Here is a 21,618-nt window from a genome sequence, read left to right as displayed (position 1 = left end):
CCTGTGCAGGTGGGGGCTGGGCTCCCAAACTCTGGACTGTGCTCCTGTGGCCTTGGGCTCTGAAGTGTCTGCATGGGCTGTCTGTAGGTGCTGCCCTCGTACTCATTACCTGTGCTCTCCTGCGCCTCCTTGTCACCACACTCCTCTATGGGTGTGTAGTGCACAGCTCACTTCCCAGGGCAGAGCCTGCCAGCACCCCAGCAGCCTCTCAGCCCTGCATTAACCACCAGTGGCCCCGAGGGCTGCCAGTCCAGGCTGTGTCCTGCCACCCCATCGCCCTCCCCAGGTCTGCAGCAGGCTGTGGCTCTACGCAGTCCCTTTCAGTCCAGTCACCCAAAGCTCATCCACCATTGTGCAGCATGTGAGAGGAGTGGAGGTGTGCAGGGCTCCGGTGCCACCCTGCACACCAACAAGAAGAAATGGCAGCTAAAAAGCAGAGGAGCAGACCAGGTCATCAGCAGGCACAAAGGTGCCCACACTTAACCCCAAGCAGGCAGCAAAGCTGAGCACTGGTGTCTCACAGATACCAGGAGGCCCAGAAGTCGGAGGGCTCTGCCAGCCCACCTGTGCTGGATGGAGAGAATCAATTAAAACATTGCCCTCTAGGGGCTGGAGAGATGGCTCTGTGATTGAGAGCACTGGCTGCTCTTCCAGAGGACCCAGGTTCCGTTCCCAGCAACCACATGGCAGCTCACACGTGTCTGTAACTCCAGTTGCAGGCATCGACACCTTCCCACAGACATGCATGCAAGCAAAACATCACTGTATGCTGGGTGGTGGTGGCCGCGCCTTTAATCCCAGCACTCGGGAGGCAGGGACAGGGGGATCACTGAGTTTGAGGCCAGCCTGGTCTACAAAGCGAGTCCAGAACAGCCAGGACTACACAGAGAAACCCTGTCTCAAAAAAGGAAAAAGAAAAGAAAAGAAAAGAAAAAAAGTTCCCAGTGGAGGAAGTTTGTGTCACTTTGCCCTCCTGTCCTGGAAAGGCATAAAAAGGCACCAGAAAACATGGTGGCCTCCAGAACTGGAAAGCATTCTTTCTGCTGTTACTGCTTTTGATTGTTTTGAGACGTAGCCCTGGCTAGCCTGGAACTCATTAAGCAAACCTGCTTCTGCCTCCTGAGTGCTGAGTTTAAGGGGCATGGCACTGAGATGTACTTGGATTCTTTATAAAGTACCCTGCCAGCAGAGCTCCAGCACTCCAGCGTGGACCCTGCCAGTGGTGCTCCAGCGGGGACCCTGCCAGCGGTGCTCCAGCGTGGAGCGCGGAGCCTGGACTGGGCCAGGCTGCTTGGAGGGTTTACTTGTAAGTGTATGGTCATCAACCTCTGGGAGGAACAGGCTGGGTTGTTTGGGATCTTTTGCTAAGTAGCAGAGCTAGTCTGTAATGCATAGATGCTTGCCTCAGTTCTGGGGTTAAAGGTGTACCCCACCACCCAGCTCACTTTCTGGTTTGGAGTTTGTCTTTTTATTCATTTATTTGGTGTGGAGGTCAGAGGACAACCTGCAGGCGTCAGTCTCTCCTTCCACCATGTGTGTCCTAGGAACTGAACCTTCGGCAACTGAGCCATCTCACTGGTCCTTTTATAAATAATGATTACATGTGTTTACTCACTCATCTCTACAGTTACACTTCGGTAAAACACAAAGTGAGAAAAACACTACAAGGTATGGGGGGTGTGGGGGTCTTCACAGCAGCAGCCAGAGAAAAATACATACGACCTTCAAAAATCAGACAGACAGATAGGCTTTTCGAAGAATTGGGAGAGAGAGAACTGAGTGACATTTCCAGCCAACTCAGGGAAAGCCCCAGCCCCAGTTACACACGGACGTGTACCCAGCCAGCCAGCCTGAAGCTGGGGCCCGCCAGCAGGGTGCTCAGACAGCGACCTTAGATGGGGCAGCCCTGTGGCGGGCATGTGCCCAGTGTGCACAGGGCGACTGCGGGCTGCAGCCTGAGCACCACAAAAAGTCAGTAAGCACGGCTTGGTGTCCATGGGCACACACACCACTGGGACACAGCCTGCTCTGTTGTCAGCCACTTCTTGACATGTGTGACAGTAATCCTGCTCAGCCTTTCTTGCAGGCCAGCTTGTCACACACACAGCTGCTCCTGACTCCAGTCGTGTGTCCCCAGGCCTTTCTGTCTGCCCCTGGGTTGTCACTGCTCTGTCCCCAGGGAGAAGGGAAAAGCAGACTTGTCCATGGCACTCTTCCAGCTGTGACCACGAGAGGGCACACGCGCATTATAAATAGCTGTCCACATACAAGGAGGAAGGACAGGCTGGGCCCCCACCGCCTGCAGAGTGGGGAATTTGTCCTAGTTCTTATTGTTTTTCAAGACAGGGTTTCTCTGTGTAGCCTTGACTGTCCTGGACTCACTTTGTAGACCAGGCTGCCCTGGAACTCACAGCGATCTGCCTGCCTCTGCCTCCCAAGTGCTGGGATTAAAGGCTTGTGCCACCACCGCCCAGCAGACTTACGGTTTGGTTTGGTTTGGTTTGATTTTTGAGACAGGGTTTCTCTGTGTAGCCTTGGCTGTCCTGGACTCACTTTGTAGACCAGGCTGGCCTTGAACTCACAGAGATCTGCCTGCCTCTGCCTCCTGAGTGCTATGATTAAAGGCGTGTGCCACCAAGCCCAGCTCAGACTTATGTTTTTAAATTGAAATTCAGGTATCTCCAGCAGCAGAGGCAGACGGATCAATGTGAGTTCGAGGCCAGTCTGGTCTACAAAGTGAGGCCAGAACAGGCAGGGCTACAGAGAAACCTTGTCTTTTTAAAAAAAAAAAAAAAAAAAAAAAGGAAGCAACAAGGAAGGAAAACCTCGGGTCCATGTAGCTGGTTCTCAGCCTTCCTAATGCTGTGGCCCTTTAATACAGCTTCTCATGTTGTGATGACCCCAACTCTTCGATGCCGCTTCATAACTGTAATTTTGCTACTGTTGTGAATTGAAACCTAAATAGTTTTGGAGATTTGTCAAAGGGGTTGTGGCCACAGGTTGAGGACCACTGATTTGGGGGGCCTAGGGGAAGTCTTGGGTGTGGCCCTCACCTTCTGCCTCCTTTGACACAGGGCTTCTCTGACGACTCTCCTGCCTCTGCTCCCATCTGGCCCCAGAGGTGTTGGGAGCAGAGAGAAGGCACTGCTGTTGCGTGGGTCCCGGGGATTCAGGCTCAGGCTGTCTCTCACATGGCAGCACTTTACTCACTCAACAGTCCCCCCAGGCTCATAGATGGTTTGGATATGAACAATTCAGTGACATTCTAAACAGTGGCATCATCGCAGGCCTGTCCCCACACGCTTCCCTCAAGCCAGGCAAGCCACTGATCTGCTACCATTTAGATTGGCCTGGTCTGGACACTTCATGCCCATGAGGTCACACACCACGGGGCCTTCCGTGTCTGGTTGCTGTCACTCAACAGCATGTTTTCATTCTGTCCTGGCTGTGGCACAGGTCACTGCTTCATCCCTTTGCTGAACCTGTCTCACTGCTCATCTGTTGACAGGCACATGGGTCATTTCTGCCTTCAGCACACTGCGCTCATACCATGAATCCAATTCACAAAAATCGCTTTGCCCATCAGTCTTTGGGTGTTTTAAGTGGATTCCCCAGTAATGGAATTTCTGGGACACGAGATAATTCTGTTTTGTTCCCGAGGAATTCTATTTTCATGGTAAAATCCTTTCTATCGGCAAGGTAGGAAGGTAGTGTCTGGAAATTTCTTGCAAGTTCCTCACAAGGCACACGCGCCTCTTCTACACAATGGGTGTAGCCCTGCTTAACACTTGATGTCCACATCCCTCCCCTTGCGCACTGCCCCTCACCACCCGACATGCCTTCTCCACTAACCTGAGAGCAGAATCCAGAATGTCTCCCAGGCCTTCACCAAGGGATTCTAGGCAGAGGCTTTACCCAGACTCCAGCTCCAGTATACCTTACCCATGCACCCTGATACGTTGCGTTGCTCGACAGTGCACATGTGCAGAGCCACATGAGCTCTTCTCGCATGCCCTTGATGGAGGTCATCCTCTCTCCTGGAGAAAAACTGATGTGTCAGTTAAAACCACTGGCTAGTTAGAGTTGCCTTAAGATTTTGCTTTATTATTTAAATGTTCATGTGCACGTGAGAGCCCACAGAGGCCAGGAAGTTGTGTCAGGTTTCTGGAGCTGAAGTTCCGGGCACTGCTGGGCTGTCCTACATGGATGCTGAGCAGCTCGCCTGTCCTTAGTGGGAGCTTAGAGTAGCTGCTCTGCCACGTTCTCTTGTGCCTCCTGTCCTGGTCGCCAGTCAATGTTCTGTACTGCTTCTGTGCAATGCTTGCCTTCCATTGCTCTCCGACTTCGCTGTGTGCAGCGGATCTCTTCCCTCTTTGTCCTTACTGCATACTATTCCATCAAGAGCTCGCGGGCACGAAGCAATTCCAAGCGTGCCTGGCTCACTGTGGCAGATGTGTGTTTAGTGTCTGGGGGAGAATGTCTGGACTACAGGAGAAATCTGAGCTCAGCTGAATGGCTGCTGCAATTTTCCAAGCTGGTAAGCTTCTTTTCTTCCTCTGCAGCGAGGGAGAGCACTCCCTTGCTCCGTGTCCTTGCCAACACTTAGTGATATCACTCTGGCTCACGAGGTTACAAGCACTTTGCAATCCAGGCTCTGTACCCACTGTTGGAGCTGAGAGGAGGAACTCAGTGGGAACCAGCCAGACCAAGAAGAGAGAACCGCCCTTACCTCTGTGCCCTAGAGTTCTTAACGTGTATATATGAATTGTGCATGTTGAATTTCATTCTGATATTTTCATACATGCATCTGACATTTTTTGATCGTCTTCACCCTCCATTGTCTCCTGTCCCCCTCCTGCACCCACTGATCCCCTTCTCTTCCCAACCAGTTTTCCTCCTGCTGGTGCTGTTCCTCCTCCTCCTCCTCCTTCTCCTCCTCCTCCTCCTTCTCCTCCAAGACTTTCAGGATGGCTGCTTACAGGAGCATGCAGACTTGTACAGAAGTACACGAGCTCCTTGCCAGTGGCTACACCACTGAGGAAAATGTCTCTCAAGGGCGAGAGAGGTGAGATGGGTCAGCAGGAATGACACTTGCTGTGCAGGCATGAGTTCTGATCTGAGCACCCACCTAGCAACATCCCCAAAAGTCAGACTAGGATCAGGACGAGACTGTCAAAGGAGGAAGACAGGGCAACAGAGAATGATGCCCGACACACGTGGCCTCTGTGTGCATGCTCACACACCCACACACAGACACTGAGTCCAGCAGGCAACGTCCCTCAAGCTGCACTCTCCACAGAAGCATGCTGCGTCCAGAGAGCAGAGCCAGAGACAGAGGCCCGGAGTCCCGAGGTCCCTTCCTGCAGAGGCTCCACCCTGTGCCTCTGCACAACCAGCTGTTTCCCACCCCTCCCCATCCAAGCAGCTTCCAAGAGAAACAGGCTGCACCTGGGACAGCTTCCCAGAAAGCTTGCAGGCAGCAGCCACCCCACGTGAGAGATTTGTGGGAGGTGTTTGGTCACATGGCACCTCAGCTGCACAGGAGGGAGGGCTGGGCACAAGGGTGCTGGAGCCCTCCAAACCTGACTGCCACCCGGACTCAGCTGCTTGCCAGCATCTGAGCCTCCATGCCCTGTCTGGGAAATGGGCTCAAAAGGCCATGAACTCTCAGAGAAAGTCTGGTGGGATTGAGGGGTGCCGGCAGAGAGCCAGCGGCATCATGGCCAAGAGCTCAATAAAAATGTAATCCCACAATCTCTCCATGATACACACTGGAAAAGTCTGTACTTAGTGGGCTGGGATGGTGCTGTGGGAAGAGTACTTTCCATGCAAGCATGAGGACCTGAGTTCAAATCCCAGCGCCCTTGTAAGAACATGGCCTGGCCGTGCTGCGAGCCTGCGGGGAGCAGACATAGAAGGACCCTGGGCCTGGCTAGCTGCCAGGCTGGCCCCAGTGTCAGGGAGAGCAACACAGCAGGTCTGTGGCATCCATGTGTATGCACCACTCACACATACACACACAAGTATGGAAATGTTAGACAAGCCAATACATACATGCAGTTTTGGGGAACGGAGTCAAACTGCATAACTCAGGTGGGCCACAAACTTGAGTGGATATTGTGCCTGTGTCCTGAGTGCTGGGGTTACGGGCGTGTAACACCACACACAGCTTTCATTTTTTTTTTAAATAAGGGTCTCATGCAGTCAGGCCAGCCCCCTGAGTGCCAAGCAGTAGACTTTGGCATGAACTCCTTAATTCCCTGCCCTCACCCAGCACATCTAGTTTATGAGGTGCTGGGAATAAGCCTGGGGCATCGTGCATGCCAGGCAAGCACTCTGCCAACTGAGCTATGAGCACCCTAACAACTTAGCTAAAAACCCCAGCACCTAAAAATATTTTAATTGAGTTTAAATCCACACAGCATGCATTTGTAGAATGTACAACTTAGCAGTAAATGTACTATGACTATCACTACCATCAAGTTCCAGAACATTCCATTGACCCAGAAAGAAACCCTATTGCCAGCTCAGTCCCTCCCTCAGCTCCTGGCAGCCTGTGATCTGCTTCCTGTGTCAGTCGACTGGCCTGACTTGGATAGTGTATGGTAGTGGGAATCCATGCTATGGGGCCTGGCTCTGTCACTCAGTGTCTCGTTCTCAGGGTCTGTCCTGGTGGCAATGTGTGTCAGAGCTCTGCTTCTTTTCAAGGCTAAGTAATATTCCACAGTACAGATGGGTCCCATAGTGCTGGCCATGAGGCGACACACTACACACACACACACACACACACACACCTTTTTTCTTTTTTTACTTTTTTAAAGACAGGGTTTCTCTGTGTAGCCTGGAACTCTCTGTATAGATCAGGCTGGCCTCAAACTCAGAGATCCACCTGTCTCTGCCTCCTGAGTGCTGGAATTACAGGCGTTCACCACCACTGCACAGCATTTACTAATTTTTACAAATTACACTGTGTGTGTGTGTGTGTGTGTGGGTGTTGTGAAGCCGGAGGAGGTGACTTGCAGGAGTCACCTCTCTCCTTTCCTGCGGGGCCTTTACCCAGTGAGCCATCTCGTCATCCCCACCCTGGCCCAGTTTGAAGTCAATGTGGTGCCAGGATTTTAAGAGATGTAGGGAAGTGTGAACATGGAATGTCCTCGCCCCACATGGAGGATTCCACACATCACTCATGTGTGACTTTAATGTTTTGGTGAATTCATCAGCCACACATGTAAATGTACACACGCGCACACGTACAGGCAGGCCTATGTACTGAGTATCGTTTATGTTTTTGCTAGAATGATGTTTTTCCCAAGACAGGGTCTCTCTGTGTAGCCCTGGCTGCCTTGGACTCACTCTGTAGACCAGGCTAGCCTCGAACTCACAGAGATCTGCCTGCCTCTGCCTCCCAAGTGCTGCATGTATGCCACCACGCCCAGCTGTAAAAACACTTTTTAAGGGCCAGGCATGATGGTGCGGGCCTTTAATTCCAGCACTTAAGCAGAAGCAGGTGTTTCTCTGAGTTCAAGGCCGGCCTAAGCTACAAATCAAGATCTGGACAGCCAGGGCTATACAGAGAAACCTGCCTCAAAAAATCAAAACAAAAGCCAGGCGTGACACATGCCTTTAATCCCAGCACTCAGAAGTGCTGTGAGTTTGAGGCCAGCCTGGTCTACAAAGTGAGTCCAAGACAGCCAAGGCTACGCATGGAAACCCTGTCTCAAAAAACCAAATCAACTAAACAAACAAACAAAAAATACTTTTAAGATAAAAGAATATTTCAACCCTGTCTCAAAACACCAAAAAGAATAATATTTCAAGCCAAGTGATGTGACATGGGCAGGCTGAGGCGGGAGACATAAGCTCCAGGCTGGCTTGGGCCACAGAACAAGACCCTATATCAAAACCACAACCACAACAATAACAAAAGAGCCGGGCGGTGGTGGCGCACACCTTTAATCCCAGCACTTGGGAGGCAGAGGCAGGTGGATCACTGTGAGTTCCAGGCCAGCCTGGTCTACAAAGTGAGTCCAGGACAGCCAAAGCTACACAGAGAAACATTGTCTCGAAAAACAAACAAAACAAAACAAAAGAAAAACAAAAAACCCCAAATAACAGCAAAAGAATTCTCCAGAGGTCTTGTCTTGGTCAGTGAGGGCAGAGAAAGAATCAGATTTCCAGGGGTTGTTATAGGACGTAGTGGGTAAGGGTGTTTGCTGCCAAGCGTTAAGACCTGAGTTCAATCCCCAGGGACCACATGGAGGAAGAGAACTGACCTCCATGGTGTGCTCTGTACACCATGGCATACGCATGCACATACACATACCATACAAATCTTAAAAATAATGAAAAAGGGGCTGGAGAGATGGCTCAGTGGTTAAGAGCGCTGCCACCTGTTCTTCCAAAGGTCCTGAGTTCAATTCCCAGCAACCACATGGTGGCTCATAACCATCTATAATGTGATCTAATGCCCTCTTCTGGTGTGCAGGTGTACATGCAGACAGAACACTGTATACATAATAATAAATAAATATTTAAAAATAGATAAATAATGAAAAAAAACTTTATAGAATCAGACGTTCAGCTTGTGACCTCCATTTCCTCCTCTGAGGGGTGGGGACAGTAGAGGTGGGAGGCAAAGCCTTTGCACATGTGTTCCCTCAGCCTGGTCATCCTTTCCAGCCCATCTTCCTCGTGAACTTCTGTCTGCAATGTCCCCTCTTTGGTCACCCTCCTTGCATGCATCAGAGCCCTGAGGCTCCAGGGACATCACCCCGCCCCGGCCCCCCCCACCACCAGCCGACTAGGAGATCCTTAAAGGACACAGGGGGCTGTAAAGCGGGAAACAGCTGGCCAGGACGCAGCTCCACAGCAGTAAGACTCCGAAGACAGTGCTCTTTCCCAAAATACATACTCAGCGGGCTGCCCAGCCACAGCCACCTGGGCCATGCTCCCTCCCTGTCCTCACAGCTCCTGCCAGGGCCAGGACAGCCTGTCCCCTGAGTGTCCCTGGGTCACAGATAAGGCTGCCAGTGTGTTATCAGCAGGAAACATCTTAGCAAGCAGGAAACCACGAAGTGAGCCAACTGCGCCCGCGCCGGGCTCGGCCTATCATCGGCCTGATATTTTGGGAGCCACTATTTAAGCCCGACTCAGCTCCTACTCTGAGCTGGACTATTCCCGGGGAAAGGCTCTGTCTCCACGTCCCTCACAAGCTGGAGGCCACAGGGACCAAATCACAAGAACCTTCCTGAGAGGCGTATGGCCTTCTGTCAGGCTGCTGCGCAACCCAAGCTGGTGGCTACACCTCTCTGGGCCCGTTTTCCCCTTTCACAGGCCTCCTCAGATTCTGTTCTAGGTGAAAAACAAACTGGGAGGCCAGGGCATGTCTGGAACTCCCAGAATAAACCAGCCTGTGAGACAGGCCCACGTTCAAGTGAACACAGGGCTGAGGCTGGAGAGACAGTTGAGCAGCTGGGAGCACCTGCTACTCTTGTAGAGGACCCGGGTTCAGTTCCCAGCACCCACATGGTGCATCTCACAGTTATCTGTAACTCCAGGGGATCCCGCCCCCTCTGAGCTGTGCAGGCAGAAGATATATGCAGTGCGCATCCATGCAGGTGCACACACACAGACACAACACACGAATATAATCTAAATAAATAAATAAAAATGAGTGTGTGCCAGTCCATGGTGACACACACCATTAATCCCAGCACTTGGGAGGCAGAGGCAGGTGGATCTCTATAAATTTGAAGCCAGCCTGGTCTACAGAGCAAGTTCCAGAACAGCCAAGGCTACACAGAGAAAGTCTGCCTTGGGGAAAAAAAAATCCAGGCATGAAAGCACATTCCTTTAATCCCAGCACTCAGAGAGGCAGAGGCAGGTGGATCTCTGTGAGTTTGAGGCCAGCCTGGCCAAGGCTACACAGAAAAACTGTGTCTCAAAAATGAATAAATAAATAAATTAATTAATTTTAAAAAAGGGGTGTGGAAGGGTAGCAGAGTAACCAAGATCATGTGCAGAGACAGGAGTTCAGTTCCCAGCAACCCCCACATCAAGGGGCTCACAAACACCTCTGTCCTCTGAAGACATGTACACAAACACACATACAAACACATAGACACAATCAACATTAAAAATAAATGAATAAAAATAATAGCTAGGGGCGTCGTGCTGATACTCAGTTGGCGGAGTCCTCACCCAGGGTGAGAAAAACCTGAATTCCACCCCCAGTGTAGACACAGCATTCCAGATGTGCAGACACCAGGATCCCAAGTTCAAGATATGCTTTAGTAACACATTGAGTTTGGGGCTAGCCTGAGCTACATGAGACCCTGTGTCATGAAAGGGGAAAAAACGAACAGGTGTGTTGGTTCACATCTGTTATCCTAACATTTGGGAGGCTGAGGCAGGAGGATTGCAAAAAGTTTAAGACCAGCTTTGGCCATATAGTGAAATCCAGGCCAGCTTGGGCTGTAGAGAGAAACCCTATTTCAGAAAACAAACATACCCCAAAACTAAAACGGGCAGCAAAACAGCTCGGTGGATAAAGGCACTTGCCACTGATGTCTCACCTTGGTCCCCAGGATCGACAATTTGTCCACTGACCTATACAAATACAATGCAATAAAGCCAATAAATGAATATGGTTTTTAAAATATTTTTTAAAAAGAGGAAAAAAATCTAGGAATGGTCTTGCACACCTTTAATCTCTGTGCACTCAGGAGGCATGGGGTCTCTGTGGGTCTAGGCCAGCAAGGGCTACATAAGGAGACCTTTTTTTTTTTTTTTTTTTTTTTAAGATTTATTTATTTACTTATGTATACAGTGTGCAGCCTGCCTGTATGCCTGGACACCAGAAGAGGGCACTAGATCTCATCATAAATGCTTGTGAGCCACCATGTGGTTCCTGGGAATTGAACTCAGGACCTTTGGAAAAGCAGGCAGTGCTCTTAAACTCTGAGCCATCTCTTCAGCCAGAGACCATTTTGTTGTGTTGGTTTTTCAAGGTTTCTCTGTGCAGCCCAGGACGTTCCAGACCTTGTTCTGTAGACCAGGCTGCCCAGACTCAGAGATGCCGCAGCTTCTGCCTCCCTGGTGCCACTACTGCCGTTTGGTTGTTTGGTTGTTTTTTGAGACAGGGTTTCTCTGTGTAGCCTTGGCTGTACTGGACTCCCTTTGTAGACCAGGCTGGCCTCGAACTCACAGCGATCCACCTGCCTCTGCCTCCCGAGTGCTGGGATTAAAGGCATGTGCCACCATGCCCAGTCTATTTGTTTTTTTAAAAAAGGAAGGAAGGAAAGACAGACCTACCAGGCTCAGTCCCTCTGAGGCCTCCCAGCACAAAATCGAACAGAGTGACAGATTATAAAGATTCTACAGTAATTATTTTCATCTTCCACAGTTGCAAACGGAGGCGCAAAGAAGGGAAGACACTAGCCTCAGGCCACCCCAGCCTGGCCCCTGCAGGATTGAGATTGGAACCCTGTTCCACCTTCCCTGCTGCGTCCAGGTGGAGCACACATCCAAGCTGCCAGGCCTTTTGACGAGTGCTTTTCTCCTCAGGCTAGTAAAAGTGAAAAGTAGAAGTGAGACAGAGCCCTGAGCTCTCTGGGTCTGCAGCACAGAGCCAGAGAGAGGCAGGCGAGGGACACCAAGCGTGGCTATGTAAAGCGGCTGCCTGCACCTGCCGGCATGGGTGCTGAAGCAGGGCACGACGGCCCAAGCCCGGGCAGCTGCAGCCACCCAAAGGGAACGGCTGTGCCAGATATAACCAGCCGGACCCCACCCAGAGCGCGGCTCCGAGCCCCTATGCCTGAAAAGTCATTTTGGGCCAAAGACTTCTCGTGGTGGGGTTAGTATCCTGTGCCAAGCCTCAGTTTCCGTACTCCAAGAACACGTGTCCCTCGAAGTCTTTAAGCCCTGGTGCGGAATAGTGGGTCAAGGCTTCTCTTGTCTGCGGCCTGCAGGCCCAAGCTCCCTCATCAGGGCTGGCCTCTGTGTCCCGGGGTGAGCCTCTCTACCGCCCAGGGGGCAGGCCGCACAGTTTTGAAACTTAGGCTAGTGAAAGTTGCTGCCTCAATCAAAGCGGTGCACAAGCCAGGCCCAGGAGACTGGGATCTTGGGCTGCCCTCCCGTTAAATGTCCTCTGCTTCCTGGGCCTTTCCCCCAGGGCCGTAACTTAGCTCATGCCTAGTGAACCCTGGTGCCTGCTGCCCTTCCAGCACCCACCCACATCACCGGCCTCATTAGACAACTGCACCTCAGTTACCTCGGAGTCTAGGCTTCCAACTGCTGCCCCTCCCCTCTTCTCTCCTCTCCTCTCCTTCCCTCCCCTCCCCTCCTCCCTTCTCCTCTGCTTCTTCCCTATTCTCAGTCCTCCTCCTCTTTAATTTTTTATTTAATTATCAATTAATTAGTATAAAATGTGTTTTATTTTTATTTTTTTAAAGACATTTTTCATGTATACAGCACTCTGCCTGCATGTGCACGTGAGGGCCAGAAGAGGGCACCAGATCTCATTACAGATGGTTGTGAACCACCATGTGGTTGCTGGGAATCGAACTCAGCGCTCTTAACCTCTGAGCCAACCATCTCTTCAGCCTCCTAGAATGTGTTTTAGTTGTCTGTGTGCATGTGTGTGTGCAGGCAAAGGCCCGTGGTGTTGCTCGCCCTGGAGCTGGGCTAACAGACAATTGTGAGTGGCCACGTGAGCTAGTGTTCTTAGGGAACAGCTAGCTCTCTGGTGCTTTTGTTTAATGTACATAGTATGCTTACTTACTGGTTGAGAGTGGACATGTGCGGCAGGCAGAGGACAACCTGTGAGGTTGACTCTCCTCTACCAGCTGCTCCTGGGCCTTAAACAGCTCACTGAGCTTAGTAGCAAGCAAGCTCCTTCACAAAACTGAGCCATGGCACTGGCCCTGACCTTGACTGTCCTGTGCCCCCTCTCTGTGCTGGGATCAAAGGCCTGTGTGCCACCCCAGCTGACACAGTGCTGGGTATCAGGCCTGGTCCTGTTGTGAGCTAAGCACTCTACCCGCAGTGCCACAGTCACACACATACATACCCCACGTTCTGAGTCAGGAGGGTCTTGCTCTGTAAGTCAGACTGACAGACCTTACAATCCTCCTGCCTCAGCTTTCCCAGAGGCTGGCCATAGTAGGCAGGTACCTGTTGAAATATGGGGCAGGGTCAGGCGTGGCTGTGCACGCCTTTAACCCCAGCACTCAGGAGGCAAAGGCAGGTGGGATCACTATGAGTTCGAGGCCAGCCTGGTCTACAAAGTGAGTCCAGGACAGGCAGGGCTACACAAAGAAACCTTGTCTCGAAAAACAACAACAAAGGAACTCGCAGCCAGCCACTGGTCCTGTCTCCCCAGCGTGGAGACTGAATGTGTGCACCATCACACCAATGACGCTACAGTGGGCATATTCAAGGCCTTCCAGCACTGGAATTGTGATACCCATAACCAAGTGGAGGAGAAATGTCTCTTCCTATTTCCCAGAGGGCAACTGAGGCCCAGCAAAGCCAGACTGTCCATATAAGAAAGGCCCTTGCTGACTGCCCACGGCCTGTGCTTTCCTCTCATCTGTGCCTGGATGGAAGACACAACCACTGTGTCCATGTGACACCTCCCAATGGACTCCCATCCCACGGGGACAACGGGTGGGAAGGGCCTGGACAGCCCCCCTGCAGCTTCCCACACTGAGCCGCAAGTCCCCTACTTGTTTGCACAGTGAGCACCGCAGATGCCAGGCTGTGGAGAGGACGTTTCACAAGCTGCAGATGATGGCAGAGGTGGCTTTTCTGAGAAAGACGCTCTGAGGAGGGAACAGCAGATAGGTAGAGGGGTGAGGGTGGGGGTGGGGCTGGGGCTGGGGCTGGGGGTGGGAGTGGGGCTGCGGGCTCAGTCTGCACCAAGGAGGCTCTGGGATGACAGCATGGTGGCAGAGCCTGTCACCTCAGCACTCACAAACAGAGGCAGGAGGGTCACTGCCAAGTTGGAGACAGGTCTGGGCTACAGAGCTCACTCTTAATCTGTCAAAAAATGTTAAAGCACACACAAAACCCCCAGAAATTTCAAAAGGAAAAAAGCAGGGCACGGTGACTCATGCTTGTCATGTCTCACTCAGAACACTGAGGCAGAAGGATTGCCTCAAGTTCATAGCCAGCCTGGACTACAGACTGAGATTCTGTCTGTAAAAATCTAAAACATGAGCTATCTAAGTGTGTCTGTGGTTAAAAACACTTGTCACCATGCTGACAACCCAGGACCCACACAGTGGAAGCAAAGAGCTAACTCCTGCAAGTTGTCCACATGTGTGCTCTGTTGCACACACACACACACACACATACACACACACACACACACACACACACAATAAATGCAGTTTTAAAAAAGCCAGGCGTGGTTGCACCTTTTTTTTTTTTTTTTAAGTTTTTGTTTGTTTCATTTTGTTTTTTGAGAAAGGGTTTATCTGTGTAGCCCTGGCTGTCCTGGACTCACTTTGTAGACCAGGTTGGCCTCGAACTCACAGCGATCTGCCTGCCTCTGCCTCCTGAGTGCTGGGATTAAAGGGTGCACCACCACCGCCCAGCTCCCACTGTCCTCTTTCTAAGAAGACATTGGTGATAACGTTCCCTCAAAATGGGAAGCACAAACGGACGCTGTCCCTGGGTCCTAACCCAGTGGCCCACAGCAGGGCTGCTGTGCAAAGCCTGGAAAGGTTTCTATGTAAAAGTAGCCATGCAAATTGAGGACACAGAGACCACGAAAGCCCCATTTCCCCTTTGCCACCATGGGCTCGTGACAACCACCTGTGAGCTCACCCCTGTGCTGCCACCTCTGCGCTGGCTTACAGCAAATGGCAGCCTGGAGGCAGATGACAGCACTGAGGGACCTGGTAGTGACTGTACAGAGAAGCCAGGGACAGGGGCTCCTGAGACCTTGACAAATTCCGCTACAGGAAAACGCTTACCAGGCTGCCATTTCAGTCCTTTTATTTTGAAGGGCTGAAGACGGAACCCAGGACCTCACATGTGCTATGCCAGCGTTCTATAGCTGAGACAGATGCCCCACGGCCCCCCCAAGGGGGGTTCCAGGCAGAGGCTCCACCCTGAGTCATGCCTGCAGAATCCTTTTTCATGTAGTAGATGCTCTCTGTGCGGCCCAAGGTAACCGTGAACTCCAGATCCTCTTGCCTCAATTTTCCAAGTGCTGACATGGTAGCACTGCACACTGCATTTATGGACGTGGACACCAACCGAGAAGATACACAAACCCAGGTGCCTCAGGTCCTCAGACAGGAAGGCAGAGGAAGAGAGGAAGAGAGATCACACTAAGTGGTAGGACATTCTCCGGGGAGAAGACGAGTTCAAGGCCAGCCTGGGCTACCGCATGAGATCCTGACAGCAAATCAACCAAAGACCAGCAAGACGGCTCAGCAGGGAAAGGTGCTGGCCGCCAACCTGGATGCCCTGGCTTCAATTCCTGGACCACCATGGTAGAAAAAGAACTGATGCCTCAGGGCGTCTTCTGAACTCCACATGCATGCCATGAGCAAGCACACATAGAAACAAACAAATTTATTTTCAATTAAACAAAACAAAATTTTTTGTTTTCCTTTTGGCTTTTCAAGACAGGGCTTCTCTGTGTAGCCTTGGCTGTCCTGGACTCACTCTGTAGACCAGGCTGGCCTTGAACTCACCGTAATCTGCCTGCCTCTGCCTCCCGAGTGCTGGGATTAAATGCATGCACCACCATCAAAACTCTTTCAAACTGGAAATAGAAGGCTAGGTGGGCAGAGAGCTCAACCCCATCCAATTTTTCTTCAGTCTTGAGGCCCCTAGAGCATGCTGTCCAGAAATCCAAATAGCTCTTCATTAAATTGCCCCCACGGCAGGCCACACACCTGCTGTGGGGAAACTCATTCCAGCCTGCACTAGGGCCTGGCAAGGTGAGCTGCCTTTTGGGGAAACTGTGATGTTTGCATGAAGTCTGCCACCTCGGAGCGCTTTGGGTAGACTTGAGGGGCACCAGCTCCTTGAGGTTCAGACCCCCACAGGCGGCAGCTGCAGATCTTCCTGGGATGACCCTTGACTCTGAGAGAAGTCTAACCTGACTCCAAGAGGGACTAGTAAACTGAAAGTTAACTGCTAGTTCTAGAGGCCGCAAGAAGGCTTAGTCAGGGAAGCATTTGCCGCAAGAGCAGGAGGCCGAGTTCGGATCCCTAAAGACACGTGGAGCAGAGCCCACAGCCTCGCCGGGCGTGGTGGTGCACACCTTTTATCCCAGCACTTGGGAGGCAGAGGCTGGTGAATCACTGTGAGTTCGAGGCCAGCCTGGTCTACAAAGTGAGTCCAAGGGAACCGCCAGTGTGAAGGGCTGTAGCTGGTGTGGTCCTGATGCAGCAGGGAGGCGGGGCTGAGGGAATGGGGGATGATGTACCCAGAGGGCAGTTGGGAGAAGATCTAGGTCGGGCCTTGGGCGCCTCAAAGCCTTTAGGCTTCCTTCCCCTCAGGAGCTCCAGGGCGCTGGAAATTACAGGCCTCTGCGTGCCGTCGGAAAATTGAGGCTCTGTCTGTATCCGGTGGAGTCAGGGTCCCTGCCTGGGCCCAGCCCGCACCAAGCCTCAACTCAGGTACCCCAAACAAGCTGTGCTTCCAGGGTACCCCGACTTTGTGAAAGAAGGCGCCACCATCCCGGCTAAAGAGCTTGAATCCGCCGCACCCCACTGCTTCAGTCCCATCTGCTCTCTGACCCAGTGTCAATAACTTGGGTTCTTCGTAAACCACAGCTCGAAGCTCTTATCTGCTATCGACAGCAGGCAGAGACAGGGGAGGATACAGGTGCTCTGAGGGCCTAGCTCTTCTCAGAAGTGCCAGCCTGTGTCAACATGGTGGGGTGGCTGAAAAAAAAAAATCTAGACGCACACGGTCGGGTTACATAGAGGCTTGAACGCAGCAGATTCTGGCCTATGTGACGTCACTGGAAGAAATTTTCCCACAATGCCTTAGTCAAAGGGCCCAGGACTGGGGAACTTCTGCGGAGGGGACCGAAGGAAGGAAAGAAGTGGGGAGGGCTCTTCTGGAGCCAGAGTTGAAGCTGAGGAGACGGCTGGAGTGCTCATCAGCCATCCTGGGGCAACTGAGGTAGAAGGATTGCCAACACAAAGGCAGCCTGGGCAGCACCAATGAGACCCTGTGTCAAAACAAAAACATCTGGGCATGGAGACATACACCTGCAGTTCCAGCACTTGGAGGGCAGAGGGTGGAGGGTCAGGAGTTCAAGGCCAGGCTGGACTACATGAGCTCCGCCCCCCCTCAGGAAAAAACAAATAGAAAGTAAACAGAGGGGCTGTCAAGACAGCTCGACAGACCTGCTGGTCTGAGTCCTAACCCTGGGAACGCATGACAGGAGGAGAGAACCCAGCGCCTACAAGTTGTCCTGAGAGTCTGGCATTCACCCCTCCCCCAACTAAAAGAAAAAGGTAATTAAGGCCGGGCATGGTGGCCCACGCCTTTAATTCCCAGCGCACTCAGGAGGCAGAGGCAGGTGATGGGGAGCGCTGCCTGGTCTACAAAAGCGAGTCCACAACTGTGGAGGAATGCCTTGAGTGGATGTAGTAGTTGTCAATAAAGCACTTCTTAGCCAATCAGCTGGGCAGATGGACAGGAAGTGGAAGGAGGGGCTTCCAGGAGAGGAGGAGGAGCCGGGGTTGACAGTTAAGAGTGGACAGTTGACAGCAGGAGTCTGTGCAGAGAAGCCGCCCAAGGGGGATCAGATTGGCGAGTGTTATGAGGATTAGAGCAGTTTAGTTTAGTTTACTGGTAGATTAGTAGCAGTTTAGATTCTGCCCAACGTAGTGCTTGCAGCTTTAAATTACGTTTCAGTCTCATTGTGTCAGTTATTGGCTTCTTTGGCCGCACAGAGATATATTAACTGCAGCACAGGCCAGCCAAGGCTACACAGAGAACCCCTGTCTCAAAAAACCAAAAACAAAACAAAACAAAAGCGAACAAACAAACAAAAAAGGTAATAAAACATTTAATAAAGAGATATTGTGTCAAAAGCCGGGCGTGGTGGCGCACGCCTTTAATCCCAGCACTCGGGAGGCAGAGGCAGGCGGATCGCTGTGAGTTCGAGGCCAGCCTGGTCTACAAAGTGAGTCCAGGATGGCCAAGGCTACACAGAGAGACCCTGTCTCGAAAAACCAAAAAAAAAAAAAAAAAAAGAGATATTGTGTCAATAACAGTGACCGAGCCATTTATTTCATTGTGTGGTGTGTGAGTGCTATCGGAGCCTGCATGTGCAGCTGCACCCACACACAGGCACAGGCAGGACACCTGGCGTCCCGCTCTGCCACTCTCCACCATACTCTCATGAAGCAGGAAAATTGTCACTGAGCCCAGAGGTAGGCTGGTGACTGGCAAGCTGCAGCCATCCTCCTGTCTCAGGCCTGGGACAGGAGGATGGCCAAGTCTGGCTTTCTGCGTGGGTGCTGGAGTCTGAACTCTGGTCCTCACCCGTGCACAGCAAACACTCTTACCCACTGAGCCATCTTCCTAGCCCTCCGTCCTGCTTTGTTTTTGAGACAGAGTCATATGCGCCTGTGGGTAGAGAAGTCAGGGAAGGTCTCTTGCAGGAGTTGGCCCTTCCTGGAAAATTCTGGAACAATGACCCCAAAGGGAACTTCTGTTGCAAGGCCCCCAGCTGCAGTGATTGCCCAGACTGGGCACTTTGAGTCCCACTCTGTCCCTGGAAGATCCCAAGAGGGGCCAAAGGCAAGCCCAGGGTGTGACCTGGAACCCTTAGGGGCCTGGTGGCTCCAAGAAGGATCTTTCCTGGGTGCCCCCTCCAGCAGCTGCCAGCAAGGAAGCAGGGTAGGGAGTATGCCAGGTGCCAGGCCAGCAGAATGACAGACAGACAGGAAGTGGCTTTGCAGGTAGACAGGCATCGGAAACCCCAGGGCGGGCAGGGGGCTCAGGTCGATCCCACATCTAAGGGGCAGTTCCTAGCACCTGCCTGGCTGCCAGCCAGGGCTGAGGGAGTTCCCCTGGGGTCACCTACTCTCTGTCAGGATGACTAGCAGCTCAGTACTTCCCTCCTACAGCCACCACAGTGCCCCCTACCAGGGAGCTCAGAATGCCAGAGGAGGGAGGGGGGAGAGAGGGGAAGGGGGAGGGAGGGAGGGAAGGAGGAGGTGGGGGAGGAGGGAGGAAGCAGAGAGGGAGGGAGGTCATCACTTGCTTTAATTTTGTTTGCTAAACTTTTTGTTTTTCGTTTGTTTTCTGAGACAGGGTTTCTCAGTCATGGCTGTCCTGGAGCTCACAGCAGTCTGCCTTCCTCTGCCTCCGAGTGCTGGGATTAAAGGAGGGCGTCACTAAAACTTTCTGTAACACATGCACTGCACCGGTGTGGCACCTACCTTGATGGGTTCTAGAACAATCATGACCAGCCCCACACTGAACTCTAGAACACCTTCCTTAGACATTTAGTTTGTCCTCTGTGTCCTGAGACAGAGACTCGTAGCCCAGGCTGGCCTCCAACTTGGTTCGCAGCTGAAGATGACTTTGAACTCCTGGTCCTCCTGCCTCCACATCCTGAGCACTGGGATGGCAGGTGTGCACCATGTTGCTGCTTGGTTTACGTAGGGCTAGGGATGGCGGTCACGGCCTCACGTGTGCCAGGCGAGCACTCTACCAATGGATTACCTTATTTGCTGGGCGGGGGCAGGCTCATACAACCTTCTCTTCTGCTCCCCCACCTGCCTTAGGTCAGGGCCACTGGGAAGCTCAGCACAGCCAGCTCCCTCTGCTCAGACATCCCCTCCCGTTATTCCTCCCCTAAGCCTTGCCTGGGTCCTGTGGAGATGGCTCAGTACCACACAAACATGAGGCCCTGAGTCCGGATCCTCTCCACCCACACCCTCACCCAAATGCTGGGCCATGGTATAGCCAGTCTGTCATCTTTGTGCATGGGAAAAGAGACACAGAATCACAGCCAGGCACAGTGGCGCACACCCATAATCCCAGCACTTGGGAGGCAGAGGCAGACGGATCTCTGTGAGTTCGAGGCCAGCCTGGTCTACAAAGCAAGTCTAGGACAGCCAGGGCGACACAGAGAAACCCTGTCTCAAAGAGGGGAGTGGGGTGGGGGGGTAGGGAGGATCCCTCGAGCAAGCTGGCAGTTGAGGAAGAAGCCTAACATCAACCTCTAGGCTGCACATGTGCAACACACACACACAATATCTACACACACTTGAACACACCACACACACATCCAAACCAATGATGTTGGGGCTGGAGAGATGGCTCAGTGGTTAAGAGCACTGGACACTCTATCAGAGGACACAGGTTCAATTCCTAGCATCTATATGGCAGCTCACAACCATCTCTAATTCTAGCTCATGGGGATCCAAGGCCTCTTCTGAGCTCTGCAGGGACTAGGCATGCATGGCCAAAACACACATAAAGTTACAAAATACATCTTAAAAGCCCTTTCCAGAGAGGCTCCTGCGTCTCCCACAGCCCTGACTTCCTCGCTCTGCTCTGGCTGTCCTGCTGATGTGCAGGGACCCGTCACAGCAAAAGTCCTTCTTTCATTCACGTCCTGTGAACATACGTGGCTCAGTGACAGGGAGGCCGGGGGGTCAGAGAGTGGCGGACACCACTGCGAGCCTGTGAAGGGGAACACGAACACTTCTTGTGCAAGTCTGAAGTTATTCTCCAGAGAACAAATTTGAGGGGTGTGGGCACAGCTCAGCAGGAGAGCCCCTGCCAAGCTGGCGAAGATCCCAGGCTCCACCCTCAGCCCTCAGGAAAGTGAGCTTGGGCCAGAGGCAGGAGGATCCCCATGAGTTCGAGGCCAGCCTGATCTACATAGTAAGACCCTGTCTCAAAGAAAAGGAAATTAAAAAAAAAAAAAAATCAATGTTGAGAATGTGTGAGGGAGAAAGCCAGTGTCAACCTCTAATTACCACATGTGCGCGCACGCGCGCGCGCGCGCACACACACACACACACACACACACACACACACACACGCACACAGGAAGGAGTAAATCTGGAGACACAGGTGGCATCAACAAAGCCTTCTGATATTCAGAGAGCATCAGGAAATGGGTTAGCCTCGGGGACCCCAGATGCAGGTGCCCAGGTCAAGCAAGGCAGGACCCTCCAGTGCCCTCCGTGCTTATCCGCTATCTCACTGTCCGGGGCCTCTTCTTTCTCAACTTCCCCTCTGAACCACTTCCCTCCAGGGCTGCCCACACGGGAGGAGGCTGCCAGGTGCCCTTTCCAGCATCTTGCTTCACAGTGGACTTCCCCAAGGCCAGCCAGCGCACAGCCGGGGTGATGTGAGTCCAGCAGGGAAGGGGTGTCGCTCGAGTCTCTGGGTACAGGAAAAGCCCTGTGTCGGACACAGATAATACAGTAAAGACTCACACCAGAGACACACAGCACCTGCCCAGGGCTGACGGCAGGGCCCAGGGCTGATGAGAGATTCACACCAGAGACACACAGCGCCTGCCCAGGGCTGACAGCAGGCCTTCTTCTATTTAAAAAAAAATTTTTTTTTACTACATTTGTTTCTTTGTATGTGCGCATAAATGTGCAG

This window comes from Acomys russatus, chromosome 27 (assembly GCF_903995435.1).
Source record: "Acomys russatus chromosome 27, mAcoRus1.1, whole genome shotgun sequence".
NCBI lineage: Eukaryota > Metazoa > Chordata > Mammalia > Rodentia > Muridae > Acomys > Acomys russatus.
This window is presented reverse-complemented; position numbering follows the sequence as displayed.